The sequence below is a fragment of the Puma concolor genome, chromosome A1, assembly GCF_028749965.1.
Source record: "Puma concolor isolate L17-30 chromosome A1, mPumCon1.1.hap2, whole genome shotgun sequence".
In the NCBI taxonomy this organism is placed as follows: Eukaryota; Metazoa; Chordata; class Mammalia; order Carnivora; family Felidae; genus Puma; species Puma concolor.
Genome location: NC_141667.1, coordinates 9,049,641 through 9,077,590, shown reverse-complemented (window position 1 = coordinate 9,077,590; position 27,950 = coordinate 9,049,641). Strand labels below are relative to the sequence as shown.

Below are 27,950 nucleotides of genomic sequence, written 5' to 3'. Positions count from 1 at the left end.
TGTGAATACTATAGATATGTCAGATGTCTGGTATTTCTTTATAGCAGGGCATATCACTTGGCTCTGGTAAGTGTACTTAAAATTCGTCTCAAGGAATTTTCTCTGATAGAGCACACAAGTGCATATGTACTGTATTGAGGAGTTCCATAGATTCTTTTGTGGGAAAGAAATCGCTTCTACAAACATAAAAGGAATAATGGGACCATTTCATAGTATTTTTTGAGACAGCTCCTTTAGCACAATTCAGACTGGCTTTGAGGGTCCATGTTGAATATTATATTTGATGGAGGCTCCATGATAAAAATAAATTCTAATAAATGCTCACTGTTAACTACTAGAAATAAGTCTGCTTATCCAGATCTTCAGTTTCAAAGGTCCTGAAATCTGCCCCAAGTCCTTAAGTACTTTCGCTGGCGTGGGTAAAATGTTCTTCAGATAACAACACCTCAGCACTCTCTTAAGTATTTGTTCTTGACGTGCTACTGAAAACATACAGAAATAGAAGAGTAGTAAACTCTTAGGAAGCGGTAAATAGAAAAATACATCATTGAATTGGCATTGCTTTATTTAGCACCATATATTTAAATGAGGGTAAACATTTTATCTCCAGTGGAAAGGTTTTAAATTTTCATATTAGGAAAAGTTGGCTTAGCAAGAAACCAAATGTACTTGTTTCCCTAGCCACAGCCTAGCCTCTTTATTTTATGCTGTATATTAAATGCATTTGATTTTATTAAATGGTGTATCCATGGGGCGCCTGGGTGGCGTAGTCGGTTAAGCGTCCGACTTCAGCCAGGTCACGATCTCGCGGTCCGTGAGTTCGAGCCCCGCGTCAGGCTCTGGGCTGATGGCTCAGAGCCTGGAGCCTGTTTCCGATTCTGTGTCTCCCTCTCTCTCTGCCCCTCGCCCGTTCATGCTCTGTCTCTCTCTGTCCCAAAAATAAATAAACGTTGAAAAAAAAATTTTTTTTTAAAAAAATAAAAATAAATGGTGTATCGTTTCTATTTTTTATTACTGTCATTTTTACGACCTTTTTTTTTTTCTTCTTTCAGTGTATTGCTATGGCTCTCTTACCTTTTTAAGTTATGGATTGTGTCACCAATATTTACTGCATGCCCACTATAAACCAAAAAAGGGAAACACCAATAAGCAGTGTTAATCATAAATAAGGCAGTATTGGCTATTAATTTTGTGTATGTGTAAAATTTATGTGTAAGCCATTGTGTCATATGAATTACAAATTCGCCATTACTTTCAACAACGCCAGTCGTTAGCCCTTAACTATGTGTTAAATCTGAAAAAAAAAAAAAAAAAAAAAAAGCATTCCACCATCCTCAGCTCGGATATACAACAAAACAGTACCATATCTAGAACCAGAACTAGATTGTCATGGCTTAGTTAATACAAAAGGAACTAATAATCTGGCATCATCCAAAAATGGATAGAGCTTATAATACAGTAATGCCTTTCTTTAAAAGAAAGGCATTTCTTTTAAAGAAAGAGTTTTCTTTAAAAAAGGGAACATGTCACAGTGTTCAGATTTAACTGACAGACGTCTCAAATCTAAAATTCAAGTCCAAATTACGATGATTCTCCTATGACGAGATTTTTGCATCTTCCTTTGAATAATAAATTTTGATTGTTATCAGGTGAATTTTACTCGAACTAATAGGTTTAACTTCCAGGGTTCAGAATTGTTTATTTTGGCACTGTGACCCATGATTTAAAGCTTTTCGGTCCTTAGACTTTTTTCAAGCTTTTATACATACATTTTTAAAGAATTTTTTTAACGTTTTATTTATCATTAAAATACCAGACCATGTAAGCCTCTGCTGTTCCCAACATATGTTTACAGCACGTTACAATTCTCAAAGCACTTTTACTTACATCTTTGATGTAATTCTCCTTTGTGGAAGGAAACTGATAGGTTTAGTGCCTTGAATAAATGGAGAATTAGAGTGTTAAATGACATTGCAGATCACATTGCTGGCAGGTGGGTACATGGGCTAGAATCCATACTTTTAGGACTCGGAAGCACGTGTTGGCATGAACATCTTAATTTTTTCATAAAAAAAGGAAAAGGAAAGAATATACTCCCGTCTCTTATGATTATTTTCAGAGGGTGATTGAATGGTAGTACCTGGTGTTTGGGTGTAGGAGTTTGGAATGATGAAAGAAGTGATAGAAATTACGGAGATCGGTCTCCTTGCTCTGCTGATTGCTAACTGGATGTGTGGTCTTTGTTTTATTTTTTTATTTTTTTGGCTTTCTTTTCTTTTCTAATACCTACCTTATGTATCTTACTGCAGACCAGGGTATTTTTCTGTGGAAGAGTTTTAGTATTATTTATTTATTTATTTTCTGAGAAAGAGCAAGTAGGGGAGGGTCAGAGAGAGAGAGAGGAAGAGAGAGAGAGAGAGGACCCCAAGCTGGTTCTATGCTGTTAGAGCAGAGCCCTATGTGGGGCTCTGTTCCACAAACCAATGAGTTCATGACTTGAGCCAAAATCAAGGGTCAGACGCTTAATGGACTAAGCCACCCATGTGCTCCTGAGTTTCAGTATTATTCAGTGAGAAGCTTTCCAGAAAATAGTGTACCTTAAAATAAGAATTTGAAATCAAGATAGCTCCAATTCAGTCATTAGACTTGAAACCAGAGACTCAGCTCTTAATTCCTCTGAACCACAGCATGCAAAAAATTGGTTCTGAAGGCTTGCATTTTTCTCACATGTTGGCTCCGTCGTATATGGAGGCAAAACTTTGGTCTTTTTACTTTTGACTGCCCCCGTGATGTACTCCAACAAAGAATGCACAGAAACCTTTTTTATACAGAGAGATGATAAAATCTAATTTCCTTTTTAGAGTCAGCAACCCCTGAGAAAATTTACATCCATATGTTTTTGTTTTCTAAGAAGTTTTTATTTTTTAATTGCGTGTGTGAATCTCTTAAGGATTGTTAACATGGCTAATATATTTTCAGTGCCCTCCAAATTCTGAATTTTATACACTGTTGTTTTCAAACACATCGGTCAAATATAAATCTTAACATCAAATAATATGAAAGAGGTTTTAGTGATGTTGGGAGTGATAAGTCATAGCATCCTTATTTTAAAAATCTGATTGATGAAATAACTAAAACAACATAATGTAAGACTGGCGTACCTGTGTGTACTAAAAGTACTATAAATGTTCTTATCCATAAAAGGAAACTTATGGCTTAGCCGTTTCCTGTCATAACTTAGCGTGTAGGTTGTAGTAGGAATAACGTCTTTTAATCTTGTTGATGAATCCCTTTTCAGGATGTTGTAATTCGTGATGTGCACAATCTCCAGCAATTTTTCAAACATGTTAAAAGAATCTCACTTAGGGGCGCCTGGGTGGCTCAGTTGGTTAAGCGGCCGACTTCAGCTCAGGTTATGATCTCGCGGTCTGGAGTTCAAGCCCCGCGTCGGGCTCTGTGCTGATAGCTCAGAGCCTGGAGCCTGTTTCAGATTCTGTGTCTCCCTCTCTCTGACCCTCCCCCATTCATGCTCTGTCTCTCTCTCTCTCAAAAATAAATAAACGTTAAAAAAAAAAAAAGAATCTCACTTATTATAAACCTGGTTTAAACTTAAACGCTGTCTTCTTTTTGTTACTCAACATAACAGAAATAAATACAATGGCACATCTTTAATGCTGACTTTGGACCCAGATTTGCACCTGCCTTCTAGTTGGTTCTATGAGACTTCTATTCCATAGAATATTTGAACACAATATTTGAACAATAATAAAAAAATATTCATTTTTCTAAGGAATCCTAAGGAATTGCCTACTGCATTTCTACTATGTTTTAACTATTTTAGGAATCGATTAAAGTTATTTTACTATTGGATGTTGTATTAGCAAATATTTTTTAGTAATGCTGCTTGTAAACATCTTATCAGTAGGTAAACCTAGGTTAAGAATGTTTTCCAAAGGCTGTTTCTTCATTGCCCACTACAAAACCACATGTACGGCAGACAGTGAATGAATGAATACTCAGGAAACAAAACATACTACAACAATGCTTTTTAAAAGGTGAAGATTTGAAAAATAATTTTCAATTCTTTAGTAACGTTTAAGACACTATTACGTAACTTACATGACATGGCTGAAGTGTTTATCGTGAACACAGTTACATGGTATTCTTCATTGTCCTGTTCTCTTAGATGGTGGGATCTCTGGGGAGCTTGGTTTTCACTTCAGATGCTCAATAATCATTTATTTAACTGCGGCAAAATACAGCGTTCACAATTTACGGACCATCTGAATGTGAAGCATTTGGAAGTCACTTATTCACTTAGGCTAAAAGCAAGCCTAACAATTGGCGTTCAGTCTCTACTTGAATGCCTCTAAGCCACGGGCCACTCACTATCTCCTGAAAGCATTTTATTAATTCTTCGAGTAATTCAAGCCTATAAACTTATTTATAGTGATACAAAACCTGCACCTCTTGTAAGTTCATCCCCTGACCTTGTTCCTGACCGTTGAAATCACATGAGATCATGCCTATCCTCCCTCCCAAGGCCAGCCCTCGAAGACACTTACACCACCTCCCCAATGCCCGGGGCTCCTGTCTCTGTGCTGGCTGCGTCCCTTCCCTGAGCCGTGGTTTCCAGGGCCCTCCTCTGGGAGCCCTGCAGTGTCCTTCCTGGTCGTCTCCTGCATCACCAGAAGCGCGGGAAGGGAGCAAGCGTTACCTTCGGGCAACCTGGGGGTCACAGTAGGTTTTCTTGCGAGTAAGATGAGAATGTTTGTGACAGTGATGATGATAACGATGGTAATTTAAAAAATGAATTAAAGTACTATATTTTGTACTCGGTGGTAAACTTTTTTGGGATTTTTATTTTATTTTTATCTTATTTCAATTTACTTATTCAAGCTTTCATTTGAATTTCAGTACAGTTAACATGTAGACTGTAGTATTAATTTCAGGTGTCCAGTATAGTGATTCAGTACTTACGTACATTGCCCAGTGCTCATCACAGCAAGTGCCCTCCTTCGTCCCCATCACCTATTTCACCCATCCCCTGACCCCCTCCCCACTGGGAACCAACACTTTGTTCTCTATAGTTAAGAGTCCGTTTCTTGGTTTGTCTTTCTCTCTCTCTCTCTCTCTTTTTGCCCTTTGCTCATTTGTTTTGTGCCTTAAGTTCCACACATGAATGAACTAATAGGGTATTTGTCTTTCCCTGACTTATTCACTTAGCATAACGCTCTCTAGCTCTATCCGTGTCATCACAAAAGGCAAAAATTACATTCTTTTTCATGGCTGAGTAATATTCCGTTGTATATATGTACCACATCTTCTTTATCCAGTCATTAATCGATGGACACTTGGGCTATTTCCATAATTTGGCTATCGTAGATAATGCTGCAATAAACATCAGGGTGCATGTATCCCTTTGAATTAGTATTTTTGTATTCTTTAGATAAATACCTAGGAGTGTGATTACTGGATCATAGGGTAGTTCTATTTTTAACTTTTTAGGAACTGCCGTACTGTTTTCCGGAGTGGCTGCACCAGTTTGCATTCCCACCAACAGTGCAAGATGGTTTCCCTTTCTCTACATCCTTGCCAACACCTGTTGTTTCCTGAGTTGTTAATTTTAGCCATTCTGACAGATGTGAGGTGGTATCTCATGGTTTTCATTTGTCTTTCCCTGATGGTGAGTGATGTTGAACATCTTTTCATGTATCTTTTGACCATGTGGTTGTCTTCTTTGGAGAAACGTCTGTTCATGTCTTCCGCCCATTTTATAATTGGATTATTCGGTTTTAGGGGGTTGAGTTTTATAAGTTCTTTATAGATTTCAGGTACTAACCCTTTATCAGATATGCCGTTTGCAAATATCTTCTCTAATGCAGTAGGTTGCCTTTTATTTTCGCTGATTGTTTCCTTCACTGTGCGGAAGCTTTTTTATTTTGATGTAGTCCCAATAGTTTACTTTTGCTTTTGTTTCCCTTGCCTCAGGAGACATACCTAGAAAGAAGTTGTCATGGCTGATGTCATAGAAGTTACTGCTTTTATTCTCTTCTAGGATTTTTATGGTTTCAGGTCTCAAATTTAAACCTTCCGTCCATTTTGCATTGATTTTTGTGTATGGTGTAAGAAAGTGGCCCAATTTCTTTCTTTTGCATGTAGCTGTCCAGTTTTCCCAGCACCATTTGTCGAAGAAACTTTTTCCTGTTGCCTTTTCTTTCCTGCTTTGCTGAAGACTAATTGATCATACGACAGCATTAAACTTTTTAAATATGCATTATTTAATTTAATCCTCCCCTAAATCCCTATGGCACAACTCTTTGTAGTGCCCATTTTACATATGGGTAAACTGAGGCCTAGAGCACTAGAAACTGGATCCATACCTGTCCAATGGATACTTCTTATCTCGTGTTCATAACTACTATGAATATTGATCCCAATATTAATGTTACAATCATCATAAAATGTAGTCTTTCCACATGTGACTTCTGTAAGGCTATAAATTAATGATTCTTACCTTGAATTTTTAATTTTCTCTTTAACATAAATGAGGGGCTTCAAGTTCACTTCTTGTTCGCAGTCATTCCAGTATCCAATGCTTCAGAAATCTCTGGATCCCAGTTTTGTCATCCAGCATAATTACTGAACACACTGCTCCGTGTCCCTTGGAAACATGGAAGACATACATGCATGTCCTCAGTGAGATTTTATCAGGAGTGGCCAGAGCTGGCCCAAAGGCAGAGCCTCGCGTGTATTCCCCAGTCTTTGGGCTCCTCCCTCCAGGTCCGTCTGAAGGCACCTGTGTTCTATGTGGCTTCCCGGTGGAATATTCTAGGGTGAGCTCTGTGGGTGTGATGACAGCATGAAAACAGCTTCATTTTTCAAGGAGCTTTCAAAGTTATGTGAGAAAGAAAGTGACTGCGGGGCCCTGTGTGAACAAGACAGACATGATCAGAGAAGCAGAGAAGAGCAACTGAGTGTTTTTTGCAGTGTTTTCACTGTATTTTCAGTGTTCTTCTTATGCTCTAAATGTATTACTTTAACTAGTAATACAGAAGGGAATGTTAGCTTATACCCCATATGAGGATCTGTTTCTTATGAAGTATAGATATAATGTGTTACTGTCCCGTGGCTGCCGTAACACCGTACCACAAACTGAGTAGCTTACACCAACAGGATTCACTCTGTCACAATTCTGGAGGCCAGAAGTCCAAAATCAAGGGGTTGGTGCAGGGCCACGTTCCCTCTCAGGCTCCAGGGGATGATCCAGCTTCTTGTGGCCCCGGCCGTTCCGTGGATTGTGGCAGCATCCCTCCTGCCTCTGCCCCAGGCTTCACTTGCGAGCTTCTCTCTCTCCCAGCCCCCTCTCCTCCTCCTATAAGGACACACCAGTCATTGTATTTAGGGTCCGCACCAACCCAGTGTGGCCTCACCTTAATTACATCTGCCAAACCCTGTTCTCAGATAAAGTCACGTTCTGAGCTTCCGAATGGATGTGAACTCTGGGAGGACACTCTTCAGCCAACCACACAAGCCTTAGTGTACATTTACACTATTTACACTATGAAATAGTTGTACACAGGGCTCCTGGGTGGCCCAGTGGGTTAAACGTCTGACTGAAGCTCAGGTCATGGTCTCACGGTTCATGGGTTCAAGTCCTGCATCGGGCTCTCTGCTGACAGCACAGAGCCTGCTTTGGAGCCTCTGTCTCCCTCTCTCTGCCCCTTACCCCCCCCCCCCAAATAAATAAATAAACATTTTTTAAAAATTTAAATAAAAAAGAAAATAGTTGTACACCGAAAATAGGACTTGAGATAGGGTTTGTTAAAGATAAAACAACAAAATGGAAAGTTTTTAGATCGGTTTGTATTTTTTTTTTTTTTAAAAGATGAAGGTTTAACTTTTCTTCTTTTTTAAATTTTTTTTTTTTTCAACGTTTTTTATTTATTTTTGGGACAGAGAGAGACAGAGCATGAACGGGGGAGGGGCAGAGAGAGAGGGAGACACAGAATCGGAAACAGGCTCCAGGCTCCGAGCCATCAGCCCAGGGCCCGACGCGGGGCTCGAACTCACGGACCGCGAGATCGTGACCTGGCTGAAGTCGGACGCCCAACCGACTGCGCCACCCAGGCACCCCAAGATCGGTTTGTATTTTTAATCATGAAGACATTTCTTCAGGAAGAGTGACATGGTTGAACATGTAAGGTCTGAGCACAGTATCTCTGTTGTTACTGGTTCACATGGCTGGCGGTCTTTGCTCCGGCTGGAGAGAGATGGGTGAACTCAGCTCTTTTCTTGGCCTTTGGGCGTGCTTGAATGATTAGTGCTGCCTTGCTCATATTGTGAGGGTTGGTTTCAAGCTAGGTAAGATCTAAAACTTCACATGGGCTAATGCACCGACAGCAACAAGGGGCCGTGGGGGAGGTGCTGGAAGAAGCAGGGGGGTCATAGTCAGCTCTGCCATGGGCAGCTTGCAACGAAGATGCACCATCCTCTGACTGGGAGAACCAGTGAGCGGACCAATCCATAGAGTAAATATGATAGTTATTCATTCCTTTATTTTGTTTCATTAAATAATTGAGTAGAAATTCCAATGTTCTCCCTTCTCAGCCCAACGGATGATCTTGCACAGCCCTGCAGTGTAGACTCACCTCAAATGGGAGAGTGGAGGGGGTCACCTGGGGAAAGGGATTCGCAGCCAATCGCGATCCTGGAAGTGACGCTCTGCCCTTAGCATCCGTGTACGCGAAACAGTGATGGTATCATCATCTTCCTCATAAAGTTGTGAGATGAGAGTTGTTAAGACTCTGACATCTTTGGGATATTTCCTTGCACGGGGAAAGGCCCATCATAGGCTGTGTCAGGACTGCTGTCCCGCCCCCTGGGACTGCAGCCACCAGTCCCCTCTCCCCTACGCCCCCCCTCCCCCCCGCCATCAAGACACCCCCTGGGATGGAGTCAGAGCCATGGGAAACATGGGTGAAGGCAGAGAGGCCAGAGCTGTCTAGTTGGAAGGACAGAGAGCCCAGGAGCTGGGAGGCCAGTGTGGGAGGGGATCTGGGGAGCCCAGTGCAAGGAGGTGGGGTAATTGAGAGCCCAGCCCTCGTGGCAGGAGAAACAGAAGTGCAAGATGGAAGGGAAGACTTCACTGCAAAAGGATTTTTTTTTTTTTTTTTGGTTTGTTTTACAAAAGCCTCCTCTCCAGAATTCCTTTTATCGGCTTAAAGGAAAGCAGTGTTCTCGCACAGTACTTGTCTGTGCCAGTATTGATTTTTCCCACAGCCAAGGATACTCGTTTGCCTCCTGTCCTAAAAATCACTCGTAAAGAGTAAACAAGTGCACTTTTAAAACAGCAACTCATTTCTAATACGACACCCCCACCTCATTGATACCAAAGCAGACTCAGGCCAGGGAGCGCCACGACATTCCACGGTAAAGAGCCATGACACGGAGTCACAACTGACAAGCAACTACGCGCAGGGTGCTAATGAGCTCATGGTTAACGGCCATTCCATCACTTGTGCTGGAAGTCTCCGTGCTGTGCTTTCCTGGCAAACAGACTTTTCTCTTGAGAACCGACCTCTTCTTTGCCTTCAGTCCACGGGCTCTGACTAAACCAGATGCTGCCCCAAGTTTGAAGGGGAGCGTGCAGTCCACACCCGTTCCAAGAGCTCACGCCTTGCAGGCCCCACAGACTAGCCAGGCCTCCAGGTGTGTGGATGAGTCTGAGGAACCCATCTGTCTCGAGCAGGCTACATGCATTCTGGACTTTTCCACCTCATTTAGGTCAAGAAGCCAAATCCAGGTTAGGTAGAGCCGACACACGCCCTCTTGTCTGTCAGGTTTCCTGCCCCCTGCCCAGTCTCTCCAGAGCTGGCTGTGATGGTCTGCAGTTTGGTTCCACTATGCGGCCAAGAACATTCATCTTCGGTCACTCTACTTGTATGTCTAATGATTTAACAGTGTAAATTGAGTGTATACACTCTTCCCAGAACTTTCCTTTAACCTTCTGCCTAAAGCCAGCTGCACTCTGTGTCCCAGAAATCGAGATTTTTGTCTTTCCCCCAATTCAAAACAACTGAGAGGTTCTATTCAATAATTAAATTATCATGAAATCTTTCCCAAATAATAGGAGAGACTAACTCCAGTGATACCTTCCAGTATCAGGGTACCTTGGATCCCTAGAAGTCAACACTCTGTGGAATGTCAAGCATTTCAGTCTTAATTTAGGGCCCCCAACAATGGTAAGTACAGTGATAACTCATAATAAAAATAAAAGTAATTGGTGGTTCGAAGGAATGGCATATTGACTTCCTAAGTAAAACGAACAATTATTTTTCAGGGTTACTCTTATGCTTTAAATGTGTTACTTTAACTAGTAACTTACGTTCCTTCCTGCTTCTCAGTTATTCTCTGTTTTTTCACTGATAATCAGATTCATGTGTGTGATGTGTGTCTTACCTGTTGGATTTAGATGTTTTCATACTGAAAAGTATAGGATCTTGCAGGTGAAGTCATGCCTTGTACCCATCACTGAGGATAAACAGAGCTCTGAGACAGGAAGCTACAAACAAGACGGAGGAAGTCAATCTCTTCATCTTTAGTGTGAAAGAACTTATCAGACTATTTCAGAGCACAAAAGGGATGTAAATATTAAAAATGATGCCCCTTGGGGGCGCCTGGGTGGCTCAGTTGGTTAAGGGTCTGACTTCTGCTCAGGTCATGATCTCTCAGTTCATGGGTTCGAGCCCCGCCTCGGGCTCTGTGCTGACAGCTCAGAGCCTGGAGCTTGCTTCGGATTCTGTGTCTCCCTTTCTCTCTCTGTCCCTCCCCCACTCACACTCTGTCTCACTCTCAAAAATAAACATTAAATTTTTTTTTTTTAAAAATGGTGCCCCTTGGAAACAAGTTGAGAACCAAAAGTAAGGGGCCCCCTTTCCCTGAAATCTCATGGAGAATTTGATACCTGTAGATCCACAGGAAGCTCCAAGATCCAAATGCTCCATTTGGGTGCACTGCCTTTATTTCATGTCCAAATACTCCCTGTTTACTTCCCACTTGATACTGTTTAAGGTTCTTGGAGGGAGTTTGAAGGAATCAGAAGACGATTTTGTGCTTCAAAGGGAATCAAAGGAATGTTGTATGGGTCCATTATTGAATGAGCTTATAAAAGTGCTGACAACATCCCCCCCACCATTGTTGGTTCCTGGGGGTGGGGAGCCCTCACCAGGAAAGAGAACCCAAGAAAATTCAGGGTGACAGAATTAGCTACGTTGGTCACTCATTCCTCAGGGACTGTCATTTTCCAGGGGGATCTTGACAATCCCAGATTTGATTGTATTAATGAAACTGGCATCTGTGTGTGTGTGTGTGTGTGTGTGTGTGTATACATACACGTACATATATGGGAGTATACATGCACACGTGTGTGTGTGATGCATAGATTATGTGTCTTTGCATATATAGATTGTGTGTATATATATAGATACAAACGGACATAGGTTTATGTGTGTGTGTGTGTACACATGTGTATATTTTTACACAAGTTATCTGTTTATTGGCTCTGCACACATTTATCTGGAGATACGACTTTGCAAAACTTACAAAAGCACAATATTATTCACGTGGCAAAAAGACACAGTAACAAGGTACTGATTTTCCTCCTTGTCTACTTATCTGCCAGCCTGCTCTCTCACACCATGCTTTACTTTTATTTTGTTTTTCCACTTTTTTTTTAAGTCATTCTAAAAATAATCCGTTCTTTAAATCAATGTTGATAGAGTGTTAAAAATGAAAAATAGAAATTCACAAAACCAGAGAAACTCAAGATTTGTTTCCCCTGCAGAAATATGGATCCTTCACAGTAGCTATCAGAACATTGAAAAACACATTCTGGTTGTTTGTTGACGCATTTAATAGGCATCCACATGTTTCCGCTCAACCTTTTGCAATTACGTGCCATTTTAAAGTACGCTATCCTTCTCAGAGAACTTGACTAGTTCTTAATTTAAAAGAACTTCCTTTCTTTATCTTTGACTTCTACTGTGGAACTATTCAAGGCCTATTGCATTATAAGCATATCTCAATTAACTAATCCTTAGAGCCTTCTGTGTAGATTCCCCTGCAATCAGAATCTGAAATCTCCTTTGTGATTTCATGTACAAACCAGCTTTAATATTTCTCACGATGTCGTAAGTCGCCTTTCTTCACCATCTGACTTTAAACATTTGGTTGAGGCCAAAAGGGGAGCTTTCAAAACTTTGATTGTCCTACAAGGAAGGTGGTAGTTGCCTGTCAGTTTGTAACTAATGGGAATTAATTTTTGTTGCTTCTTGAGGTATTTTGCAGCTAATAGCGCTCATTAATTTGGAGGCACTGACATCTATGGAGATAAAATTAGCATTTGATAGTAAGAAATACTATACATTTTGAACTGAAATTTCCATTGCCATGATAAATTACGGTTTGACAAATCCAGTAACCTAAATTCTTTCATCTACTGAAAACCACATTCAGGGGCGCCTGGGTGGCGCAGTCGGTTGAGCGTCCGACTTCAACCAGGTCACGATCTCGCGGTCCGTGAGTTCGAGCCCCGCGTCAGGCTCTGGGCTGATGGCTCAGAGCCTGGAGCCTGTTTCCGATTCTGTGTCTCCCTCTCTCTCTGCCCCTCCCCCGTTCATGCTCTGTCTCTCTCTGTCCCAAAAATAAATAAACTTTGAAAAAAAAAAAAAATTAAAAAAAAAAAAAAAAAAAAGAAAACCACATTCAGCTGTCTTAACTGGACTGCTGAACCACGCGTGGTCTAGAGTCCAAATCATTGTATTACGAAGAGTAGGAGGAAAAGGAGGAGGAAGAACAGGAAGGGAAGGAGGAGGAGAAAGATATGGAGTGGGAAATTTAGAAGGAAAGCCTCTTGCCATACAGAATGTTTTATGTGCTAAAATGCCTCTCATTGAGTGAGATGAAACATGTATCCTCACTTAGAATTTCATACCAAAACGTGGCCCATGGGCCATCAGTTGTGGGGTCCTCTTCAGAGATGAACCCACTACACCAAGAAAACTCTGTTTGATATCTGGACCATTTGCAGAGAAGCCCCTAAAGCGAGGGACCCCGCCCACCGTCAGCCGCTCTATACTGAAGGAGGCCGCAGTGAGACCCCAGGTGTTTCCTGTAGACTCTGAAACCTGGCACAGTAAATTCCCCACAGTTTTGGAATTCATATGCTGGTTACATTGGGGTGCCGCCGGAAGGTGCCCAGTCTTTTATTCTGTAATATCCTCCAACCACCACTTAATACACAGGAAAAGCTAACATGGAATAACCTTAGAATATAGGACAGTGTTTTCAATTGAATGAAAGGGACCGTATGAAAAAAGCAAAGTTGGTTTGCAAAGAGATGCTTGAAAATCAGTGGCTTAGAAGCCACAATGAAAGAAATCACTTCTCTGAATATGTGAGTTATGTAAAATTAGCTTCAAATACTCACATATGTCCTGGTGAATGTAAACGAGAAATCCTGAGTTTTTACCTTACTTTGCCTGTATGTACTATTTTAAAGATATTTACTGAATAAATGAATGACTAGTATTATGATATTTCTTCTGCACGTTTGCAAGTATTTCAAAGCGGCAATAATATTCTCGCATCTTAATCCTTACTGAAAAATCTCCGTGTGGCTGGTACACTCTGTGGAATTAACGGTGGTGTCTGTGGCGTCATTGCCCAGTCACCGCATCTCCTGGAGCTCACACCTTTGTGTGGTCCCCTCCCACACTGACTCAGAGCTGGCCTGTGACCAGCAGAATGGCGTGCGAGTGTCAGTGTATGACTTCTGCGGGTAGGGAACCACTCTGCCCGCCATGTGAGTGAGACACCTTCCAAGCAGACCCACCAGGGCCCGTCATGCCTTTGAATCTTCCAGCTTAGATCCCAGACATTGTGCAGCAGGGACAGGTCACCCCCGCTGTTCCCTGTCTTGAATTCCTGACTAAGAAACAGCAAGATAATAAATGATTCTTGTTGTCGGCTACTGAGTCGTGGGATGATTTGTTATGCCTGATCTGACTGGTCATCTCACTGAAGTTATCGGTTTTTCTCCCAGTATCTCCTGTGAACACCCCCCCCTCCTCCTTTCTTGTTTAAAAGAAAAAAGCCAAAAAAGTAGAAACAACCCCAACATCCGTCGACCAATGAACAGATAAACAAAATGAAGTGTTTACATGCGACAGAATATTCTGCAGGCTTAAAAGAAAAACAGAAATCCTGTCCCATGCTACAATGTGGAAGAACCTTGAAAACATTGTGCTAAATGAAGTCAGCCAGTCATAAACTGACAAATGCTATATAATTCCACTTATTGGAGGTACTCCAAGTAGTCAAAATAATAGAGACAGAAATTAGAATGATGATTACCAGGGGCTTGGAGGAGGGGGAAGAGTCAAGTTAATGTTGAATGAGTACAGAGTTTCAGTTTGGAATAATAAAAGACGTGGACGGTGGTGGTGGTTTCACAGCAGGTGTGAAAGGACCTAATGCCACTAAACGGTACACTGAAAATGGTTGAAGTGGTAAAATTACATGTTATGTATACTTGACCACAACATAAAGAACCGAAAAAGGAAAAAAGGAAAGAACCAGCTAAAGGCGGTCCAGGCCCTACTTCTGACATATAGAAACTAAGGCCATTTGGAGTTGCACCTGATGGGGCTCCAGGGAGGACGACTGAGTGGAAGTGGCTCCAGGGGGCACCTGGGTGGCTCAGTCGGTTAAGCATCCGACTTTGGCTCAGGTCATGATCTCACGGTTCGTGGGTTTGAGTCCTGTGTCGGGCTCTGTACTGTCAGCACGGAGCCTGCTTTAGATCCTCTCTCTCTCTCTCTCTCTCTCTCTGCCCTCCCCCCTTTCGCATACTCTCTCTCAAAAGAAATAAGTTAACATAAAAAAAAAAAAAAGTCTCCATGATTGCTTCCAAAACAGTGCCTTCTGCTGCTTTATGGGCTCTCAAGCCCATTTTTAAGGGAGATGCACACACAGCATCCTGTCCCATTTATCGCTTGCCAAATATGTTACCTAAGTAAGGTATTTAATCTCTTGCCCACATTTTCTTACGATTAAATAAAAATAAATAATATATTACCTAATATATGAGTTATAAGACTAGTTAAAATAATGAATGTGAAGTAACTTTTTCAATTAGCTGACACAATATTATTCTACAGAAAAAAATTGTTCATATTAGTTGAGAAATAGTGCCTTATGGTGATCAGTTTTAAATAGTTTATTTTTCCATTCAACAAATATTCATTGAGTACCAACAGCCAGCCATTCTGGATACTGGAAACTTTTGGATAGGAGATGATATGGGAATATTAACTAGGAAATAAGTAAGAATTATCTCGTTTAAAATCATATAAGCTTAAAACTAAATCAAATTTAAATGAAAACTATCTGCTACATTTTTATTAAAAATTGCCTTTAGAAACGGATTATACGAGCTACCACATAATTCTAGTGTAATAACTCAGGCACTTCTACTTGTGCGTTTTGCTTTCAGAGCCCAGGTTCTATTTCATGACTTGTACTGGGGTTAATTTCCCCTCGCACTGGAAATGAAGGCAGTAACTCCTACCTCAGAGGCCCTAAATCAGAAAGCTTTCAACCAACATAAAGAAAACAGGCAGGGAAAAAGCATCCCGTTTCTCCCAGGAACCAATAGTATTCCTGTCCCTATCTCTCCTTGACAAAGAAGTCTGCTATATTTCAAGCCAGGCTATTTTATATTAGAAAAGAACTCATTAAGATAAGTGGCAATTAACATCTACACTGCAATAAAAGTGCTTCTGACATTAAAGAGGAAATATAAAACATGGGCTCTTTTAGATAAACTGAAATGTTTCTGCAGGGGGCCTTACAATGTGTTTGCTGTGCTTTGTTTTGAAGGTTACTAAAACATTAACAGATTGAAATTTGCTATAAATCAGTTTGAAAGGAACAGGCGATATTGTTAATATTGTAGAAGTGACCATCAGGAGCACAAACGCGGGGCGTGTCTGCTGAGCAGTGTTGGTACATACACACGCAACCACACGCACACACACGCACACACACACCGGCTGGACCTGCTCTGTGTAAGTAACTGCCAACCCTTAATGACTATAAATTTTCACTTTTGTCCATTAGAAAGGAGAGGATTTCCTGTTTGATGATCCCATGCTGTTGCTTTAATAAAAAAAGGCAAAGCTTGCAACATATAACAGGACCCTTACGTACATCAGTGTGGAACGTTCCTATCATTCAAGCCCATACTGTCTCCTGAAGCGCTTGTATGTAATATGCAACATTAGCTCCTTCGCTGCGATGAGAACTTACAAATTGCAACGAATAAAAATGCACTCCTGGTTATCTCAGTCAATAGGAGCTTGTTGTAAGTTTCCAGAGGGGTATGGAAGAGACAGGAAGCTGTTTCAGCAGCCCCAGCCAGGCAGGTCTCATTGAAAAACAGATCACGGCTATGGATACAGAAGCTGCTTTGGGGCCATGGCAGGAACTCTGAGCAGGGCGCTGAGAAGTCTGCTGGGCCCTCATGCAGAGCTTTGCGGTGTGGGGTCTTTTCTTCCCTGTCCTCGCTTCCCCCCGACCTCTTTTCTCTTCTCCTTCTTGTCTCTTAGCACTGACTGCCAGGGCTGCTAATGGCCCGGCTTCTGCCTGTCTTCTGTCTGCATCTGTCTCCAGTTGTATGTCACGGTGCAGTGCCTTGAATTCAAACTTGCTCAAGAAAGTTGTTTGGGGCTGAAGTGGGTGTCCCCCGAAATTCAAATGTTGAAATCCCAACCCCGCAGTATCTCTGAATATAACCGTACTGGAGAGAGAGGCATATTAAAGAGGTGGTTAAGTTAAAATGAGGCCATCATGGTAGGGCCCTAATCCAGTAAGACCGGTGTCCTTATAAGAGAAAGGACCATGTGAGGACAGAGTGAGAAGGTACCATCTGCAAGCCAAGAAGAGGGAAGCCTTGGGAGAAACGAAACCTGCTGACACCTTATCTTGGATTTCTAGTTTCCAGAACTGTGAGAAGATAAATTCTGTTAGGACAGTCCAAGTGGACTAATGCAAAAAGCTGTGTTTGGAGCCACAAGTGGGTGTTCAAGATAAAACTTGCTGGACAGAGCTCAGCGGCAGATGACGTCGCCCTTCTAGGCAGGGCTGCCTGTGGGTCATTGGGAATTCCAGTGGCATTAGCTGTGGTGGGATTCTACAATCATCTACACGTGTATGTCCTCAAAGGAGGGCCTAGGGGGTGTGATAGCTGCTCTCAGCCCAAAGTCCAGCTGGCCAATCATTTTCCCCATAGAGGTGTACCTTTAATGAAGATGAATTTTGCATAGTGTTTATTCTTTTTTTAATTTTTTTTCAACGTTTATTTATTTTTGGGACAGAGAGAGACAGAGCATGAACAGGGGAGGGGCAGAGAGAGAGGGAGACACAGAATCGGAAACAGGCTCCAGGCTCCAAGCCGTCAGCCCAGAGCCCGACGCCGGGCTCGAACTCCCGGACCGCGAGATCGTGACCTGGCTGAAGTCGGACGCCTAACCGACTGTGCCACCCAGGCGCCCCTTGAATCACTCTGTTTTCTGTTTCGTGCCTTCAGTTTTCAAATCATTGAAATGTTCAGTCGGCCCCATTTGGAATTTTATATTAAAATACATCTTCGTATTTAAAACATTACCAACACTGGAATAACCAGAACTTAAACTTTCTAGCACCTTCTCTGGAGCCTTGCTGTCCAAAGTGTGTTCCAGGACACGGGTGATGACTAGAAGTGCATTTACTGAAGGGGACTCTGCACTTTAATAAGACACCAAGATGATTTCTGTGCACGTTAAGGTCTGCATCACTAGTATGTAGTGAGAAACTTCTCGCAAATACCGCATCCAGTTTATTGCAGAAGTTAGAAACCAAGCTGTGAATTAAGATGCCAATCATATTTGACCTTGCAAATGTGCTTTTTATGATCTTGTGGCATTGGTGGCATAATAAGGCACTAGGATCATTTGACTTTTGCAGGCTTAGAGTTTTATCTAATCAAAAGTCTGAATTTAGGTCTACAGTTGACAATGTGATCAGCAAAATGTAAACTCGCTTTTCAAAACGTTGCAGTATAGATTTATGAAGATACCATTTTCTTCTTACAGTTCCCCCACAGTATCAGTTCCCTTTATTTTTTATTTTTACAGGAATTGCACTACACCTGTGTTATTCTGCAACTTTCTTTTATTCACATAATGTGTCTTGATGAGCCTTCCTGTCAGAAATATATAGACTGACTTTATTCATTTAACCACCACATCCAAAGTACGAGATGTGACATGACTCTTACATCACATTGTCTCACGGATTGTGTTCAGCTGCTCGTCTTAGACAGTTTTTTCGTTGTTTATTATCTGAGTATTGGAGTTTATGAGATGATGCCGTTCCCTCTAAAATGCTAAAAACGAAAATCTCAGTTTGTCTTTCAAGGATAACCAACATTCCTTCTCCTTCACGAACCGTAGCCACACCCCCACGTCTCTTTTTTCTCCTCCTGAGCCTGTCTCAGCTAGCTGAGGTCTTCTGAATGGATCGTGCCACGATTACTCAGACTTGCTTGGAGATTCATTCTTTCCCCTCTTTGCCCGTGGCCTCCATTTGCTCTGACGCACTACTCAGCCACGTCTAGTCTCCCTAACTTCAGTAGGTAGCATCATCCCTTTCTGTAGCCTGTGACCCCTCAACAAGGACATAGTCCCTTCACGCTCTGTCGTGAGCCAGTAACAGCCCGGGTGGTGCCTTGTGAGTGCTCCTTACAAACCCAGCGGGCACGCCCTCAGTCCACTGGGTGCCGCACACCTCTCCAGCGTGGGGACTGACGTAAGACCATTCTCTTCAGCCAAAGCGCCTGCCCCTCGGTATCACGTTGCAGTGTGCAGCTCTTAGAAATGCAGAACCCCAGACCTATTGGCCAGAATCTTCACGTTAACAAGATGCCTCAGTGATGCATGTCACAGTGACGTTTCAGGAGCCCTGATCAGAAGCTCCGTGTTGTCCAACCACTTTCATTATGTCTCATTAAGAAAAGGCCTTCGTATTTCTTACGCAGAGGTCGCACCCCCAATGGAGAATCTGGGGCTAAGCTGTGAGAGAGCGTGGGAGTCCGGAGGGTGGGGCCACAGAGCAAATTGGAGCCCTTGGGATGGAGGAGAAAGAGACTCACCTGGAAGGCAGTAGTAGTTTCTTCTCTCTTGGCATGATGCTTTCTGAGCAGTTGTTTCCCCGAAGTCTGGGCCCCTGGCTTTTGAGCTGAAGCGGACTGTCCTTGGGGTGAGGGTCACTGAGCATTCCAGCCCATTTCAAGACGCTCACCTTTACCAACACCTATCTGCTCTTCACCCATTCTCCTTTCCACCCTCCCTCTCATGGTTTCTCATCACCTTCTTTACAAATAAAGGCCAGCCCCCCACTCATTCAGAGCCTTGCTGCTTATTTACATGAACAAAGTTTCTCCATACTTGTATCTCTAAAAGCCAAAAATAGAAAGATTGGTACTGACCTATCTCATTCTAGCAAAAAATATTCATTTCTTGGGATGCCTGGGTGGCTCAGTTGGTTGAGCGTCTGGCTCCTGGTTTAGGCTCAGGTCATGATGTCAAGGTTCATGAGTTCGAGCCCCACGTTGGACTCGGTGCTGACAGCACAGAGCCTGCTTGTGATTCTCTCTCTCTCTCTCTCTCTCTCTCTCTCTGCCCCTCCCTGCTCATGCTCTCTCTTTCTCTAAAATAAATAAACAAACAAACAAACATAAAACAAATATTCATTTGTGGATTCATAAACTAGTTAAAATTCCACATCCATTTCATTAAGGGATGTGTTTCCAATAAAATTGCATTTTATGTTTAATAACAGTCTGTCACATTTTGTATGCATTAATAATCCTAGGTTTTGAACAGTTCGTGTACGACCAACAGCCAAAATAACTCCAAACAAAAGAAACAATTAATAGATCTCTGTGGTCAGAGGAAATAAAGCATGCCAGGATGTATGTGTAGTGTGGATGTGTTTATGTGTTGTTTCAATGAAATCTCAAGGCACCGTCTTTTAATCTCCGATAGGTGGTTACTTTAAAGGGAAAAACCACAGAGGCTCATTCAACAACTGAGGCTACTTCACAATCTAAATTTTATTGGGTCAGACTCTGAGGCTTTCATTAAGCCTGCAAAGGAAAATAAAACTTCTGAAGACTTCCATTAGGCTTGACCTTTGAACCAGTTTGTCAGAAGAAAGGAAATGCATACTGGCGGCTCTTGTTAAACACCAGTTCAGGCAAAGAGGGTTAGTTCTTGTGCTTCAGACTTTGATTTCCATTTAAGGCTTTCACTCCTTAGAAAAAAAGGATCATGTGTTAGGTTGAAAGCTGGAAAAATTAAAGTTGGCCTTGAGTTTTCTGAGAAATCAGCACCCGTTTCTTAGCAAATTTCAGAAGCAAACTTATTTTAGCCACAAAACAAATGGTTTCTTTCAGTTAATACACAGCAAATGAGGGTGTCTGGAGTTCTTTTTAAACAATGGACCAACTATACTTTGCCCGTCCTGTTACCCTCTCTGCGGGCACAGCAGTGACAGACTGCCGTCAGGCTGAGAAGCCGAGGGCATTTCATCTTTTCAAGAAAGCCAGAATTCTCCCCTGCCAGTAACCTGATGTGCCCCCAGCCCTGTTAGGATAGGCTCCATTTGAGTTTTCTCATCATTATGCGAAAAAAGGGAAGCATAGGGAAATATCCTCAAATACTTCCTAGATCGTTAATGCCAATAGAGAAAAGGCTTTCTTTGCACGATCATTGCAATTGATGGGAAAAGTCTCTTTGGTAAGTTTCAGCAACAGAACAGAGCACGTGATGACTTTTTAATATACGCCCTTCAAAGTTTTCCCTACTCAGTTTCAAGTGGTAGAGAATGACAAGCAGGCTGTGACTTGGCAAAGTTCTGCCTCGAGCAGGTAGTATTACCTGCACATATTAGTATATGTGAGCTTGTTAGTGCTACCCTGTAGGATTTCGGCCTAATGGGGAAGGTTACCTATAAAATGGGTCAGTCATTAGTCTTTATTGTTCTCTTGGATCACTCTTGTATTCAGCACATCAGCATACAAAAAGAGTCCCCTGGGCTTGTCCAGAGCCCCAGGGGCCCATACCGGAAGGTTTAGTTTTCCACCAGTGCTATAGTCAATCTAGACCAAAGTCAGAAAATGACTAAGACAACGCTGCTCACTTTCCAAGGACCCGGCATCCTGCTGGTCCACCTGTCACCTAGGACCTGGCGTTTTCTGTGTTGCTAATTTCCATCGTATCCCCTACTTCTAATAACCAGATGATGGCATGCTTCCCTGGGCCTCAGCCACACCTTGAAAACACAACACCACAGCTCAACACTCCTAAGACAAGGTGCATACTCTGCTGGGGTGGTTCCCTTTCCTTCCTTAGAACCCCATCCTTGGTGAGGATCTTGTTTCTTGCTAGTCAGGATTCTGTGTTGCCATGTGCTTACCTGCCCGTGGCCCATCTGCCAGCTTGTATCCCCAAAGCCAGACTCCTCTCCTGATGGCCATGTTTGCACTTACTGGATAATTGTTGCAGGCACCTTGAAAGCATCTTATTTTTTCTCTAAAGATGCTAAATCTGTTCTGCTTCCTTGAGTCTGCACCCTAGGTAGCCTTCCACTTCCTAAGCTAAAAACCTCGGTGTCGTCTTCCGCCGCGTCCTCCTCACAAATGACCATGTTGGCCATCAGGTTTATCTCTGAAATATCTTAGAATTCCTGCTCCACCCCCACTGCCTTTCCCTTAAAGTAGACCCTTGTCATCATTTACCTGGTCCCACTCAACCCATCTCACTCAGTTTGAGGCGTCTTCCCCCCTGCTGCCAAAAACACCATCTTCAAAATTAACTTGACCATGGCATTCCCCTTCTTGGTAGCTTCTGCTCGTGCTCGGTCACCTACAGAATTAATCCCCACTCCAAAATAAAACTATGCACACCAAGTTTCTAACCCTGTCCCCCACCCTGCTCCTGTATCCTGTCTGCCATGCGGACCAATATAGTGCCATCATGTGAGATGACGTGCCCTTTATAGAGTGGCTTTTCTACATGCTCTTCTCTCAGCCAAAATGTTCCTTCCTTTTTTTACTTCTGGAAGATTCAAATCATCCTTCCAATTTCAAGTAAAATCTCGTTTGCCTCTCTCTGTGCTCCCCCTGGAGGGTCTGCCTGCATCTGCAATGTGTCTAATGGAAGGAAGGCAAAGGAAAGAGAAATACCCAGGGCCTACAGGATTTGAGAAATCTTGAAGAAGTGTGAAAGGTGTTCCAGTTGAGTAAAGACTTGGCAAATGCTGTTTTTAGACACACACACACACACACACACACACACACACACACACACACACACACACACTTCGATAGTTTGATTCCAGAGATGAGAGACCAACATGCTTGAGATTTATCTTTTAGGGAAAAAAAATCAGGAACATATTTTAAGAATGTTGGCCAGCACATTAAAAATAGGGACCAATAAAAACCATCGTATTTTTACTGAGATTGAGTGATGACAAACTAATGTAATTTAGGTTTTTAATGAAGCTATTTGATTCAAACATTAGGGGGTGTTCATAAAGATGCCATACATTTCTTTCCAAAAAAGCCCTTGAAGAAGTTTTTTATGTTAGGATAAAGAAGGCATGAAACTAGTGATTACCTAGTTTAGGTGTTCAAGAGTCTATTAAACTACCACTGTCTCCTCTAAGAACCTATTTCCTGCCACTGAGTCCATTTACTAATCGTACAGGTGACTTTGTAGCATCTTTTTTTACATCACTTTCATTAACCTTCTAATTGACAACATTTATACTTTTAACAATAGAATAGTGCACAGAAACTCCGACTCTCTTCTCGAAACTCACCGTGGTTTTCCAGGCATGGAAAGTTTGAGACGACCTTAAAGAATCATATCCTTCGCATCGGAGCTGACAAGAGAGACCTTTGTGAGACAGTTATTTCTAGTACAGAAGAGACACTGAGTGGTTGTTTTAAAATATTTGAATCTAAAGAGAATTTTCTTTATTATCTAACGTCTTTTAAAACTCTCTTAAAGATAAGGAAAAAGTAAACATACAGCACGAAGTATTTGGATGAACCACATGATATGAAGGTGTCAACCATGAGCCTTATTGGTGGCTCTTAGTAAGTTGCCAGGATGTCTTCTTTCTGTAGAGTAAGTTCAAACACAGGGAGGGCAGATTCAGTCTAAATCCTTTCAGGGGGTGCCTGGGTGGCTCAGCGGGTTGAGCATCCACCTCTTGATTTTGGCTCACGTCAGGATGTCACGGTTTGTGAGATGGAGCCCCAAGTCGGGCTCTGCACTGACAGCACAGATTCTCTCTCTCCTCTCTCTCTGCCCCTTCCCAGCTCCCTGCACCTCTGCTCTCTCTCTTCAAAAAGAAATACAATGTTAGAAAAAAAGAGCTCCTTTCAGAATGGTGCCACGTGGCAGAAGGGGTAAGCATAGTGAGCTACCTGTTGCCTGCTTCTTTCTGATGGCACAGGCATCGGTTGCCTGTCTTACTGCTTTGTCTTCATGGATCATGTGACTTATTGACTTTCTCAAAGCTTTGAATTTAAGAGAGTGTGTGAAAAAAGAAATCAGAAATAAACCACACGTGCTAAAACGGTGTCTCACATATCCCTGAAGTTAACTACACCAGGGACACAAATTGTTGACGCATGAAGACTGTGTAACTTTTTCCCTTTAATTTCTAACTGCAGGTTTTTCAGCAGGATACTCTGTAGCCTTTTCTTAATGCAGGTATCTCCCTACTCAGAGTAGGTACACATATGAGCCCGTTTGAAAGTATTTAACTCACTTAAAAAAGTACATACATATGCTTTACTACCCGCCAAAGAAGAACACTCATACTTTGATAGAAATTTATTTTGACTTGGAATATAAATTTTGTGGGTTTTTTTTTTTTTACCATACTCACTTTTAAGTCTCCTGCTTATCATAAAATACCTTTTTATCCTATAGCTGTCAAAATAAAAAGAGCTCACGTAGTAAATACATTCAAGAGGCCACTCAAAGTACATATCATTGAGCAGTTGCATAAAATATTGAAAACGTTAATCACCCCAGTGTAACTTTGCTGCTTTTATACATACACAAATGCCACTTCAATGAAACTCTCATGTGGGATGACGCATTTACGTCTGTCACAGGTCTTTTTGGAGGCAATTCACAAGTGCTTATTATATAATATTATTATGCAACTCTGCCTTCATTATGTCAAGAGATTCTCTGCAGCGAATACTGAGACAACATTAAAATTACAGAGATAAGTAAGATGTAGCCACATCTTCAAGAAACTTTGGGATGTCTGTGGGAAGTGAGAGATCCACGGTTTCGGTCCTGTAATACATATGCTCTGAGAACACTAAGCAGGGATTCCATGGGAGTCTGAGCAAGAGCTTTAATGAGAACAGAAAGTGGGGAAGACCCCCTAGAGCTGACTGCGTGAGGAAGGGCATTTCCTAAGTCAGGTTCACGATGAGTTTCGTGCGAAAAGAAAAGATACAGGTAGAGAGCAAAAGTTATCCAGTGTGGGAGATGCAGGTGTGTGGAGGGGAGGGGCAGGACAGGACACCACGAGGGAGCGCAGCGTGTGAGTCTGAGCTCAGAAGGGCTTGGAACTGGATGCAAGATTTGATTTCTTGTATCTCAAACCAAGGCCACAGAGGGTGTGGAAAATGGCGGTGGACAGAGGAAGCCGGCTTCTGCTTTGGGATCAGTTGTGGGAGGACAGTGCCATGAGCCAACCTTCCATGTTTGGAATTTCTTGATCAGTGACCACATACAGGCCAGTGCTGTGTGTGTGTGTGTGTGTGTGTGTGTGTGTGTGTGTGTGTGGGCGCACGCGCGCACGTACATGTGGTCTGGATTTCTGTACCATCTTTGAAATAAGGCAGTCTGATACCTCATGTTTCCCATCATTTCTCTTTCAACTGTATTCCTTTCCAGGTTTTAGGAACTTCTCACAATGCCAACTTTACATTTTTATTACATTATTATCAAAATGTCTTGTGTTGATAAAGCCCTAATTTTGGATGTCTTTTGCAGTGATTACAGGATTTTCTTAAATGGAAGCCGGTGTGGGCATGACAGAAGAGGTTGTAATGTTAGCAGTAACTCGCGGCTGCTTGTCTCCGGCTTGACCACTGTTGCTTAAGCCTCTAAAGCCGTGTCCGGTCGCCGCTGGGCCCTGGGCAAAGCACAGAGGTGAACCCAGATGACAGGCCAACCAGCATCCAGGGTGTAGAAGAAAGCGGACCTCGTGTAGAGTGTAATCCTGATTTGGTAAAAGTTTTTTTTTTTTAATCAGACATGGTGCCTGCAAGTGACAAAATGGAGGAGTAAATACATTTTTAATGCAGCAACATAACATTGTAGAAAATCACAATTTTAAAAATATTACCCAATTTCTGGCAGCTCAGACTGTTTTAATTCTCTTTTTCTTCGTGGTGGGTCCGTTATCATTTATTTTTATGTTACATGTATTAGAAAGGTAATAAAACTGACGTTTGGGACGCATTGCTGATCCCTGCATTTATTGGCGAAAAAAAAGGGATAGTATATGGGAATTTTCACATAGAAGGTACAATTTACTGCGTAGGATTTAGGAGCTATCTTCATTTTATCAGGCTGAAAAATAGATTACATAAAACTATGTTAAATTCTGTTTCTTTCGTCCTCAGAACAGAACTGATGTCACTTTTCAGAATTTGGGGGATCCAAGAGTGCCTTTTTTAGTTCCGCTTTGAGATACTTTTCCATCTCAGTCCTTGGGCTGATTAAACGTTCAGTGTTATGTACGATTTTTCGCCCACAAAGGTTTCTTAAAGTCATAACTCAGTCACTGGTTTATCCGAGGGCATCAATATTTAGATAAAGAAAAACAAATAGTGAAAAGCAAACCAACAGCTGAAGAGACTCTTCCTCTGTGACCAAACGTGAAATATATGATTATTCCCCCAAAACTCTTTTCCTGCCAAAACCTGTCAACTTGGCTTCCCAGAACTGAAGAAAAAAGAGTTACGTAAAATGTCATATGTGAGCGTTAATTTGGCTTCCTCTGGAAATTTGCTTCTCTTGCAAGTGGACGACGCCCTGTGACCCGGGAGCTTGAATGGAAAGCCCACGTGGAACCGTGCATGTGTTTTCAAGTGTGGCTGGTGGTCTGGTATCAGGTCAGTGTGTAGGCGCGTGTGGCTTCTGGTTGTGAGCCTGACGGTGGAGTGAACACGCTGTCCGTGTTGGAGTAAACCGCGATCTCCCAAAATAGCGCGATGGCCCATTGAACAAACTCCAAGTAACGAAAAATCAAATAGAGCCGCGGACACACTCTGTGCTGCACACAGAAATAACTGGCAGATGATTTCACGGCACTGCTTTTACATAGCACGTCCATTGAAAACACGTTTTAATTTACAAAGATCTGTTCTGCGCGTTCTTAGAACTGTGATTTGTGAAGTGAAGTCACGGTGTAGGTATGTCACTTTCTTTATCGGAAGGATGCTTATCAAGCATCAACCGTGGACCGGGCATGGCCCCGGGTATGGAAAATGGATAGTTTCTGTTGCGTGGGAGCTTACGTAGTGCCAGGGGAAAATGACGTTAAACAAAGAAATACCAGTAGATAGAATGTTCTGAAGGAACTAAACAGCAATAAGGAGACTGAGAATGAAGAGGAAGGCTGCTTTACACAAGGTGGTAGGGGAAAGCATTCCTTTGCACATTTGAATAGAGGCCCAAATACCAGGTGGAGGTGATGTCTGAGGTGCCTGGGTGGCTTAGTCAGTTAAGTGTCTGATTTGATTTCGGCTCAGGTCATGGTCTTATGGTTCATGAGTTCAAGCCCCGCATTGTGTTCCTTGCTGTCAGCTTAGGATTCTCTCTCTCTCTCTCTCTCTCTCTCTCTCTCTCTCTCTCTGCCCCTCCCCTGCTTGCTCTCTGTCTCTCTCAAAATAAATAAATAAACTTAAAAAACTAGGAGGTGGTGTCATCTGGCAGGTATCTGGGAGAAGAGTCTTTGAGCCGGAGGGACTGGAGGTACAAGAGTCCTGGGGCACAAACCTGGTTGCTGTACGTGAACTGAAGTGTTTTGAAGGTGGAACCCATAGCATTTGGCGGTGAATTGCCTTTGGGGAGGAGGCACGGACAACTGGAGCGGTTTTTGTCCTGAGTGACCAAGAAGAAAAGAGCTCTGTTTGCTGAGATGGGAAATCCCAGGAGAGAATGCAGATTGGGAGGTGGGGGAAAGGATAGCGGAAGCAGGCCTTGTCCATTTTGAGATACTACTTTTCATCCAAGTAGAGATGGGGAATTGGAGGTCAGGGGTTGGACCGGGAGAGAAAACTCTGGGCATCATCAGCATGTAAATCCCAACAGACCAGACTTTCCTGGCAAGCAAGAGAACACGCACAGGAGCCCTCACAGCTTGTGGAGGCTTTGAGGAAAAGAGAATCCAACCAAGGAAACTGAGGAGGTGCCCAGAGTGAAGTCAGGAGACCCAGGAGAGTGCTGGGTTCTGGAAGGCAAGAGAAGAAAGTAGAGAGGAAGTAATCCTGAATGCCGCGGGCTGCTGGCGGGACCAGTGTGATGAGGGATCTACAACCAACCATTTGATTTTGTCCCACAGGGGTGGCCGGAGATGTAAAACTCTGCTTTCCTTGATTCACCAAAATATAGATGAGGAACACAGATATCAAGTAAAGATACAATTCAGGGAGGCGGTACCGTGTTCAGTGAGAGGGTGTGAGCTATCTTGGTGCAGACCTCAGCTCATCTGGGTCCTGCTGGCGTGACCTTCAC

The 27,950-nt window shown here is 42.5% G+C and overlaps 1 protein-coding gene across 5 annotated transcripts in view; it reads left to right on the top strand.

Moving 5' to 3' along the window:
• CTNND2 (catenin delta 2) overlaps positions 1–27,950 on the top strand; it is a 945,427-nt gene that overhangs the window by 579,962 nt on the left and 337,515 nt on the right. The gene's annotated exons all lie outside the window — the stretch shown is intronic.